Source organism: Salmo salar, chromosome ssa07 (genome assembly GCF_905237065.1).
Source record: "Salmo salar chromosome ssa07, Ssal_v3.1, whole genome shotgun sequence".
Taxonomy (NCBI): domain Eukaryota; kingdom Metazoa; phylum Chordata; class Actinopteri; order Salmoniformes; family Salmonidae; genus Salmo; species Salmo salar.
In genome coordinates this window covers 4,104,386-4,117,300 of record NC_059448.1, presented here as the reverse complement: position 1 = coordinate 4,117,300, position 12,915 = coordinate 4,104,386, and the positions used below count along the sequence as shown (strand labels likewise).

General features: G+C 40.9%; 1 protein-coding gene across 1 annotated transcript in view; it reads left to right on the top strand.

The window, feature by feature from the left end:
• Positions 1-12,606, top strand: part of cnpy3 (canopy FGF signaling regulator 3) — a 32,572-nt gene extending 19,966 nt beyond the window's left edge. Inside the window, exon 7 of the transcript XR_006770555.1 lies at positions 12,572-12,606. The gene's annotated coding sequence lies outside the window, so the exon portion shown is untranslated. The remainder of the gene's footprint in view (positions 1-12,571) is intronic.
• The last annotated feature ends 309 nt before the right edge of the window (positions 12,607-12,915 follow it).

Below are 12,915 nucleotides of genomic sequence, written 5' to 3'. Positions count from 1 at the left end.
CAGCGCAGAGGGAATAACAGAACAACTATAGTCACTATTACAGCGCAGAGGGAACAACAGAACAACTATAGTCACTATTACAGAGCAGAGGGAATAACAGAACACAACTATAGTCACTATTACAGCGCAGAGGGAATAACAGAACACAACTATAGTCACTATTACAGCGCAGAGGGAATAACAGAACAACTATAGTCACTATTACAGCGCAGAGGGAATAACAGAACACAACTATAGTCACTATTACAGCGCAGGGGGAACAACAGAACAACTATAGTCACTATTACAGCGCAGAGGGAATAACAGAACACAACTATAGTCACTATTACAGCGCAGAGGGAATAACAGAACACAACTATAGTCACTATTACAGCGCAGAGGGAATAACAGAACACAACTATAGTCACTATTACAGCGCAGAGGGAATAACAGAACACAACTATAGTCACTATTACAGCGCAGAGGGAACAACAGAACACAACTATAGTCACTATTACAGCGCAGAGGGAATAACAGAACAACTATAGTCACTATTACAGCGCAGAGGGAATAACAGAACACAACTATAGTCACTATTACAGCGCAGAGGGAATAACAGAACACAACTATAGTCACTATTACAGCGCAGAGGGAATAACAGAACAACTATAGTCACTATTACAGCGCAGGGGGAACAACAGAACAACTATAATCACTATTACAGCGCAGAGGGAATAACAGAACACAACTATAGTCACTATTGCAGCGCAGAGGGAATAACAGAACAACTATAGTCACTATTACAGCGCAGGGGGAACAACAGAACAACTATAATCACTATTACAGCGCAGAGGGAATAACAGAACACAACTATAGTCACTATTGCAGCGCAGAGGGAATAACAGAACACAACTATAGTCACTATTACAGCGCAGAGGGAACAACAGAACACAACTATAGTCACTATTACAGCGCAGAGGGAATAACAGAACACAACTATAGTCACTATTACAGCGCAGAGGGAATAACAGAACAACTATAGTCACTATTACAGCGCAGAGGGAATAACAGAACACAACTATAGTCACTATTACAGCGCAGAGGGAATAACAGAACACAACTATAGTCACTATTACAGCGCAGAGGGAATAACAGAACAACTATAGTCACTATTACAGCGCAGAGGGAACAACAGAACACAACTATAGTCACTATTACAGCGCAGAGGGAATAACAGAACACAACTATAGTCACTATTACAGCGCAGAGGGAATAACAGAACACAACTATAGTCACTATTACAGCGCAGAGGGAACAACAGAACACAACTATAGTCACTATTACAGCGCAGAGGGAATAACAGAACACAACTATAGTCACTATTACAGCGCAGAGGGAATAACAGAACACAACTATAGTCACTATTACAGCGCAGAGGGAATAACAGAACACAACTATAGTCACTATTACAGCGCAGAGGGAATAACAGAACACAACTATAGTCACTATTACAGTGCAGAGGGAATAACAGAACAACTATAGTCACTATTGCAGCGCAGAGGGAATAACAGAACACAACTATAGTCACTATTACAGCGCAGAGGGAATAACAGAACAAAACTATAGTCACTATTACAGCGCAGAGGGAATAACAGAACACAACTATAGTCACTATTACAGCGCAGAGGGAATAACAGAACACAACTATAGTCACTATTACAGCGCAGAGGGAGCAACAGAACACAACTATAGTCACTATTACAGCGCAGAGGGAATAACAGAACAAAACTATAGTCACTATTACAGCGCAGAGGGAATAACAGAACACAACTATAGTCACTATTACAGCGCAGGGGGAACAACAGAACAACTATAGTCACTATTACAGCGCAGAGGGAATAACAGAACAACTATAGTCACTATTACAGCGCAGAGGGAATAACAGAACAACTATAGTCACTATTACAGCGCAGAGGGAATAACAGAACACAACTATAGTCACTATTACAGCGCAGAGGGAATAACAGAACACAACTATAGTCACTATTGCAGCGCAGAGGGAATAACAGAACACAACTATAGTCACTATTACAGCGCAGAGGGAATAACAGAACACAACTATAGTCACTATTACAGCGCAGAGGGAATAACAGAACACAACTATAGTCACTATTACAGCGCAGAGGGAATAACAGAACACAACTATAGTCACTATTACAGCGCAGAGGGAATAACAGAACAACTATAGTCACTATTACAGTGCAGAGGGAATAACAGAACACAACTATAGTCACTATTACAGCGCAGAGGGAATAACAGAACACAACTATAGTCACTATTACAGCGCAGAGGGAATAACAGAACACAACTATAGTCACTATTACAGCGCAGAGGGAATAACAGAACACAACTATAGTCACTATTACAGCGCAGAGGGAATAACAGAACAACTATAGTCACTATTGCAGCGCAGAGGGAATAACAGAACACAACTATAGTCACTATTACAGCGCAGAGGGAATAACAGAACACAACTATAGTCACTATTACAGTGCAGAGGGAATAACAGAACACAGCTATAGTCACTATTACAGCGCAGAGGGAATAACAGAACACAACAATAGTCGCTATTACAGCGCAGAGGGAATAACAGAACAACTATAGTCACTATTACAGCGCAGAGGGAATAACAGAACAACTATAGTCACTATTACAGCGCAGAGGGAACAACAGAACACAACTATAGTCACTATTACAGCGCAGAGGGAATAACAGAACACAACTATAGTCACTATTACAGCGCAGAGGGAATAACAGAACAACTATAGTCACTATTACAGCGCAGAGGGAATAACAGAACACAACTATAGTCACTATTACAGCGCAGAGGGAATAACAGAACACAACTATAGTCACTATTACAGCGCAGAGGGAATAACAGAACAACTATAGTCACTATTACAGCGCAGAGGGAATAACAGAACACAACTATAGTCACTATTACAGCGCAGAGGGAATAACAGAACACAACTATAGTCACTATTACAGTGCAGAGGGAATAACAGAACACAACAATAGTCACTATTACAGCGCAGAGGGAATAACAGAACACAACAATAGTCGCTATTACAGCGCAGAGGGAATAACAGAACAACTATAGTCACTATTACAGCGCAGAGGGAATAACAGAACACAACTATAGTCACTATTACAGCGCAGAGGGAACAACAGAACACAACTATAGTCACTATTACAGCGCAGAGGGAATAACAGAACACAACTATAGTCACTATTACAGCGCAGAGGGAATAACAGAAACAACTATAGTCACTATTACAGCGCAGAGGGAATAACAGAACACAACTATAGTCACTATTACAGCGCAGAGGGAATAACAGAACACAACTATAGTCACTATTACAGCGCAGAGGGAATAACAGAAACAACTATAGTCACTATTACAGCGCAGAGGGAATAACAGAACACAACTATAGTCACTATTACAGCGCTGAGGGAATAACAGAACACAACTATAGTCACTATTACAGTGCAGAGGGAATAACAGAACACAACAATAGTCACTATTACAGCGCAGAGGGAATAACAGAACACAACTATAGTCACTATTACAGCGCAGAGGGAATAACAGAACACAACTATAGTCACTATTACAGCGCAGAGGGAATAACAGAACACAACTATAGTCACTATTACAGCGCAGAGGGAATAACAGAACAACTATAGTCACTATTACAGCGCAGAGGGAATAACAGAACACAACTATAGTCACTATTACAGCGCAGAGGGAATAACAGAACACAACTATAGTCACTATTACAGCGCTGAGGGAATAACAGAACACAACAATAGTCGCTATTACAGCGCAGAGGGAACAACAGAACAACTATAGTCACTATTACAGCGCAGAGGGAATAACAGAACACAACTATAGTCACTATTACAGCGCAGAGGGAATAACAGAACAACTATAGTCACTATTACAGCGCAGAGGGAATAACAGAACAACTATAGTCACTATTACAGCGCAGAGGGAATAACAGAACAACTATAGTCACTATTACAGCGCAGAGGGAATAACAGAACACAACTATAGTCACTATTACAGCGCAGAGGGAATAACAGAACACAACTATAGTCACTATTACAGCGCAGAGGGAATAACAGAACACAACTATAGTCACTATTACAGCGCAGAGGGAATAACAGAACACAACTATAGTCACTATTACAGCGCAGAGGGAATAACAGAACACAACAATAGTCGCTATTACAGCGCAGAGGGAATAACAGAACAACTATAGTCACTATTACAGCGCAGAGGGAATAACAGAACACAACTATAGTCACTATTACAGTGCAGAGGGAATAACAGAACACAACTATAGTCACTATTACAGCGCAGAGGGAATAACAGAACACAACTATAGTCACTATTACAGTGCAGAGGGAATAACAGAACACAACTATAGTCACTATTACAGCGCAGAGGGAATAACAGAACACAACTATAGTCACTATTACAGCGCAGAGGGAATAACAGAACACAACTATAGTCACTATTACAGCGCAGAGGGAATAACAGAACACAACTATAGTCACTATTACAGCGCAGAGGGAATAACAGAACACAACTATAGTCACTATTACAGCGCAGAGGGAATAACAGAACAACTATAGTCACTATTACAGCGCAGAGGGAATAACAGAACACAACTATAGTCACTATTACAGCGCTGAGGGAATAACAGAACACAACTATAGTCACTATTACAGCGCAGAGGGAATAACAGAACACAACTATAGTCACTATTACAGCACAGAGGGAACAACAGAACACAACTATAGTCACTATTACAGCGCAGAGGGAATAACAGAACACAACTATAGTCACTATTACAGTGCAGAGGGAATAACAGAACAACTATAGTCACTATTACAGCGCAGAGGGAATAACAGAACACAACTATAGTCACTATTACAGCGCAGAGGGAATAACAGAACACAACTATAGTCACTATTACAGCGCAGAGGGAATAACAGAACAACTATAGTCACTATTACAGCGCAGAGGGAATAACAGAACACAACTATAGTCACTATTACAGCGCAGAGGGAATAACAGAACACAACTATAGTCACTATTACAGTGCAGAGGGAATAACAGAACACAACTATAGTCACTATTACAGCGCAGAGGGAATAACAGAACACAACTATAGTCACTATTACAGCGCAGAGGGAATAACAGAACACAACTATAGTCACTATTACAGCGCAGAGGGAATAACAGAACACAACTATAGTCACTATTACAGCGCAGAGGGAATAACAGAACACAACTATAGTCACTATTACAGCGCAGAGGGAATAACAGAACACAACTATAGTCACTATTACAGCGCAGAGGGAATAACAGAACACAACTATAGTCACTATTACAGCGCAGAGGGAATAACAGAACACAACTATAGTCACTATTACAGCGCAGAGGGAATAACAGAACACAACTATAGTCACTATTACAGCGCAGAGGGAATAACAGAACACAACTATAGTCACTATTACAGTGCAGAGGGAATAACAGAACACAACTATAGTCACTATTACAGTGCTGAGGGAATAACAGAACACAACTATAGTCACTATTACAGCACAGAGGGAATAACAGAACACAACTATAGTCACTATTACAGCGCAGAGGGAACAACAGAACACAACTATAGTCACTATTACAGCGCAGAGGGAATAACAGAACACAACTATAGTCACTATTACAGCGCAGAGGGAATAACAGAACAACTATAGTCACTATTACAGCGCAGAGGGAATAACAGAACACAACTATAGTCACTATTACAGCGCAGAGGGAATAACAGAACACAACTATAGTCACTATTACAGCGCAGAGGGAATAACAGAACACAACTATAGTCACTATTACAGCGCAGAGGGAATAACAGAACACAACTATAGTCACTATTACAGTGCAGAGGGAATAACAGAACACAACTATAGTCACTATTACAGCGCAGAGGGAATAACAGAACACAACTATAGTCACTATTACAGCGCAGAGGGAATAACAGAACACAACTATAGTCACTATTACAGTGCAGAGGGAACAACAGAACACAACTATAGTCACTATTACAGCGCAGAGGGAATAACAGAACACAACTATAGTCACTATTACAGTGCAGAGGGAATAACAGAACACAACTATAGTCACTATTACAGCGCAGAGGGAACAACAGAACACAACTATAGTCACTATTACAGCGCAGAGGGAATAACAGAACACAACTATAGTCACTATTACAGTGCAGAGGGAATAACAGAACAACTATAGTCACTATTACAGCGCAGAGGGAATAACAGAACAACTATAGTCACTATTACAGTGCAGAGGGAATAACAGAACAACTATAGTCACTATTACAGCGCAGAGGGAACAACAGAACACAACTATAGTCACTATTACAGCGCAGAGGGAATAACAGAACACAACTATAGTCACTATTACAGCGCAGAGGGAATAACAGAACAACTATAGTCACTATTACAGCGCAGAGGGAATAACAGAACACAACTATAGTCACTATTACAGCGCAGAGGGAATAACAGAACACAACTATAGTCACTATTACAGCGCAGAGGGAATAACAGAACACAACTATAGTCACTATTACAGCGCAGAGGGAATAACAGAACACAACTATAGTCACTATTACAGCGCAGAGGGAATAACAGAACACAACTATAGTCACTATTACAGTGCAGAGGGAATAACAGAACACAACTATAGTCACTATTACAGCGCAGAGGGAATAACAGAACACAACTATAGTCACTATTACAGCGCAGAGGGAATAACAGAACACAACTATAGTCACTATTACAGCGCAGAGGGAATAACAGAACACAACTATAGTCACTATTACAGCGCAGAGGGAATAACAGAACAACTATAGTCACTATTACAGCGCAGAGGGAATAACAGAACACAACTATAGTCACTATTACAGCGCAGAGGGAATAACAGAACACAACTATAGTCACTATTACAGCGCAGAGGGAATAACAGAACACAACTATAGTCACTATTACAGCGCAGAGGGAATAACAGAACACAACTATAGTCACTATTACAGCGCAGAGGGAATAACAGAACAACTATAGTCACTATTACAGCGCAGAGGGAATAACAGAACACAACTATAGTCACTATTACAGCGCAGAGGGAATAACAGAACACAACTATAGTCACTATTACAGCGCAGAGGGAACAACAGAACACAACTATAGTCACTATTACAGTGCAGAGGGAATAACAGAACACAACTATAGTCACTATTACAGCGCAGAGGGAATAACAGAACACAACTATAGTCACTATTACAGTGCAGAGGGAATAACAGAACACAACTATAGTCACTATTACAGCGCAGAGGGAATAACAGAACACAACTATAGTCACTATTACAGTGCAGAGGGAATAACAGAACACAACTATAGTCACTATTACAGCGCAGAGGGAATAACAGAACACAACTATAGTCACTATTACAGTGCAGAGGGAATAACAGAACACAACTATAGTCACTATTACAGCGCAGAGGGAATAACAGAACACAACTATAGTCACTATTACAGCGCAGAGGGAATAACAGAACACAACTATAGTCACTATTACAGCGCTGAGGGAATAACAGACACAACTATAGTCACTATTACAGCGCAGAGGGAATAACAGAACACAACTATAGTCACTATTACAGCGCAGAGGGAATAACAGAACACAACTATAGTCACTATTACAGCGCAGAGGGAATAACAGAACAACTATAGTCACTATTACAGCGCAGAGGGAACAACAGAACACAACTATAGTCACTATTACAGTGCAGAGGGAATAACAGAAACAACTATAGTCACTATTACAGCGCAGAGGGAACAACAGAACACAACTATAGTCACTATTACAGCGCAGAGGGAATAACAGAACACAACTATAGTCACTATTACAGCGCAGAGGGAATAACAGAACACAACTATAGTCACTATTACAGCGCAGAGGGAATAACAGAACACAACTATAGTCACTATTACAGTGCAGAGGGAATAACAGAACACAACTACAGTCACTATTACAGCGCAGAGGGAATAACAGAACACAACTATAGTCACTATTACAGCGCAGAGGGAATAACAGAACACAACTATAGTCACTATTACAGCGCAGAGGGAATAACAGAACACAACTATAGTCACTATTACAGCGCAGAGGGAATAACAGAACACAACTATAGTCACTATTACAGCGCAGAGGGAATAACAGAACACAACTATAGTCACTATTACAGCGCAGAGGGAATAACAGAACACAACTATAGTCACTATTACAGCGCAGAGGGAATAACAGAACACAACTATAGTCACTATTACAGCGCAGAGGGAATAACAGAACACAACTATAGTCACTATTACAGCGCAGAGGGAATAACAGAACACAACTATAGTCACTATTACAGCGCAGAGGGAATAACAGAACACAACTATAGTCACTATTACAGCGCAGAGGGAATAACAGAAACAACTATAGTCACTATTACAGCGCAGAGGGAATAACAGAACACAACTATAGTCACTATTACAGCGCAGAGGGAATAACAGAACACAACTATAGTCACTATTGCAGCGCAGAGGGAATAACAGAACACAACTATAGTCACTATTACAGCGCAGAGGGAACAACAGAACACAACTATAGTCACTATTACAGCGCAGAGGGAATAACAGAACACAACTATAGTCACTATTACAGCGCAGAGGGAATAACAGAACACAACTATAGTCACTATTACAGCGCAGAGGGAATAACAGAACAACTATAGTCACTATTACAGCGCAGAGGGAATAACAGAACAACTATAGTCACTATTACAGCGCAGAGGGAATAACAGAACACAACTATAGTCACTATTACAGCGCAGAGGGAATAACAGAACACAACTATAGTCACTATTACAGCGCAGAGGGAATAACAGAACACAACTATAGTCACTATTACAGCGCAGAGGGAATAACAGAACACAACTATAGTCACTATTACAGCGCAGAGGGAATAACAGAACAACTATAGTCACTATTACAGCGCAGAGGGAATAACAGAACACAACTATAGTCACTATTACAGCGCAGAGGGAATAACAGAACACAACTATAGTCACTATTACAGCGCAGAGGGAATAACAGAACACAACTATAGTCACTATTACAGCGCAGAGGGAATAACAGAACACAACTATAGTCACTATTACAGCGCAGAGGGAATAACAGAACACAACTATAGTCACTATTACAGCGCAGAGGGAATAACAGAACACAACTATAGTCACTATTACAGCGCAGAGGGAATAACAGAACACAACTATAGTCACTATTACAGTGCAGAGGGAATAACAGAACACAACTATAGTCACTATTACAGCGCAGAGGGAATAACAGAACACAACTATAGTCACTATTACAGCGCAGAGGGAATAACAGAACACAACTATAGTCACTATTACAGCGCAGAGGGAATAACAGAACAACTATAGTCACTATTACAGCGCAGAGGGAATAACAGAACACAACTATAGTCACTATTACAGCGCAGAGGGAATAACAGAACACAACTATAGTCACTATTACAGCGCAGAGGGAATAACAGAACAACTATAGTCACTATTACAGCGCAGAGGGAATAACAGAACACAACTATAGTCACTATTACAGCGCAGAGGGAATAACAGAACACAACTATAGTCACTATTACAGCGCAGAGGGAATAACAGAACACAACTATAGTCACTATTACAGCGCAGAGGGAATAACAGAACACAACTATAGTCACTATTACAGCGCAGAGGGAATAACAGAACACAACTATAGTCACTATTACAGCGCAGAGGGAATAACAGAACAACTATAGTCACTATTACAGCGCAGAGGGAATAACAGAACACAACTATAGTCACTATTACAGCGCAGAGGGAATAACAGAACACAACTATAGTCACTATTACAGCGCAGAGGGAATAACAGAACACAACTATAGTCACTATTACAGCGCAGAGGGAATAACAGAACACAACTATAGTCACTATTACAGCGCAGAGGGAATAACAGAACAACTATAGTCACTATTACAGCGCAGAGGGAATAACAGAACACAACTATAGTCACTATTACAGCGCAGAGGGAATAACAGAACACAACTATAGTCACTATTACAGCGCAGAGGGAATAACAGAACACAACTATAGTCACTATTACAGTGCAGAGGGAATAACAGAACACAACTATAGTCACTATTACAGCGCAGAGGGAATAACAGAACACAACTATAGTCACTATTACAGCGCAGAGGGAATAACAGAACAACTATAGTCACTATTACAGCGCAGAGGGAATAACAGAACACAACTATAGTCACTATTACAGCGCAGAGGGAATAACAGAACACAACTATAGTCACTATTACAGCGCAGAGGGAATAACAGAACACAACTATAGTCACTATTACAGCGCAGAGGGAATAACAGAACACAACTATAGTCACTATTACAGCGCAGAGGGAATAACAGAACACAACTATAGTCACTATTACAGCGCAGAGGGAATAACAGAACACAACTATAGTCACTATTACAGTGCAGAGGGAATAACAGAACACAACTATAGTCACTATTACAGCGCAGAGGGAATAACAGAACACAACTATAGTCACTATTACAGAGCAGAGGGAATAACAGAACACAACTATAGTCACTATTACAGCGCAGAGGGAATAACAGAACAACTATAGTCACTATTACAGCGCAGGGGGAACAACAGAACACAACTATAGTCACTATTACAGCGCTGAGGGAATAACAGAACACAACTATAGTCACTATTGCAGCGCAGAGGGAATAACAGAACAACTATAGTCACTATTACAGTGCAGAGGGAATAACAGAACACAACTAAAGCGCCATAAATATCCTTTTCCTGATTCTATGCGTCACACATTGGCCACTAGAGAGCAGCATAGCTCAAGTATCGATCCATTTGACTCTTGTTTTGTGTGTGTGTGTGTGTGTGTGTGTGTGTGTGTGTGTGTGTGTGTGTGTGTGTGTGTGTGTGTGTGTGTGTGTGTGTGTGTGTGTGTGTGTGTGTGTGTGTGTGACAAAGAGAGAGAGATATTTCCTTCAGATTACAAAGACCCACAAAGAATTTGAAAACAAACCCGATTTTGATAAACTACCATATCTACTGGGTACCACAGTGTGACATCACAGCAGCAACATTTGTGACCTGTTACCACAAGAAAATGTCAACCAGTGAAGAACAAACACCATTGTAAATACAACCCATATTTATGAAATGTGTCTATTCCTTTGAAAGTTTGGTGAGTGTAATGTTTACTGTGTGTTTTATATTGTTTATTTCACTTTTGTTTATTATCTATTTCACTTGCTTTGGCAATGTTTCCCATGCCAATAAAGCCCTTTGAAATGAATTGAATTGAGACAGAGAGAGAGAGAGAGAGGGAGGGAGAGAGAGAGACCTTGCTATGGCCTACTTAGCAACTACCCTTATGGACATCTGGATTCATGAGGTTTATAGGCTGAACACTGACTGTTGTTTATGTTTTACTACCTAATTCTTCTCCTAATTCATAATGTTAGTTGACTTTATAAATAATTGTGTAAAATAGTCTCAATATGAGGCTTCTATGTTAGTATACTGCAGTGTCTCTTCTTCTTTCCACTCCTCTTTCCTCTCTTCTTTCTTCTCCTCTTTCCACTCCTCTTTCCTCTCCTCTTTCCTCTCCTCTTTCCTCTCCTCTTTCCTCTCCTCTCCTCTTTCCACTCCTCTTTCCTCTCCTCTTTCTTCTCCTCTTTCCTCTCCTCTTTCCACTCCTCTTTCCTCTCCTCTTTCCTCTCCTCTTTCCTCTCCTCTCCTCTTTCCACTCCTCTTTCCTCTCCTCTTTCCTCTCCTCTTTCCTCTTTCCTCTCCTCTTCCTCTCCTCTTTCCTCTTTCCTCTCCTCTTTCCTCTTTCCTCTCTTCTTTCCTCTCATCTCTCCTCTTTCCTCTCCTCTTTCCTCTCCTCTTTCCTCTCCTCTCTCCTCTCTCCTCTTTCCTCTCCTCTTTCCTCTCCTCTCTCCTCTCCTCTCTCCTCTTCCCTCTCCTCTTTCCTCTTATCTTTCCTCTTTCCTCTCCTCTTTCCTTTCCTCTTTCCTCTCCTCTTTCCTCTCCTCTTTCCTCTTTCCTCTCTTCTTTCCTCTCATCTCTCCTCTTTCCTCTCCTCTTTCCTCTCCTCTTTCCTCTCCTCTCTCCTCTTTCCTCTTTCCTCTCCTCTTTCCTCTCCTCTTTCCTCTTTCCTCTCCTCTTTCCTCTCCTCTTTCCTCTCCTCTTTCCTTTCCTCTTTCCTCTCCTCTTTCCTTTCCTCTTTCCTTTCCTCTTTCCTCTCCTCATTCTGAGAGCGGTACTATATCCCTCGTTCACATTTTGTTTTGTTTCTCATTTCTGGTATGATAAGGTGTGTGTGTGTGTGTGTGTGTGTGTGTGTGTGTGTGTGTGTGTGTGTGTGTGTGTGTGTGTGTGTGTGTGTGTGTGTGTGTGTGTGTGTGTGTGTGTGTGTGTGTGTGTGTGTGTGTGTGTGTGTGTGTGTGTGTGTGTGTGTATGTACCATATCTAGTATTTACGTTGTGATATTGGACTGCGGACACTCTCACCTCAACACACACACAGCTCTATGAATGATTTCCCTAAACAAACAGCATCACACACACACACACACACACACACACACACACACACACACACACACACACACACACACACACTGAGATCGAAATGAAGAAGCACACACACGTTTGTGTT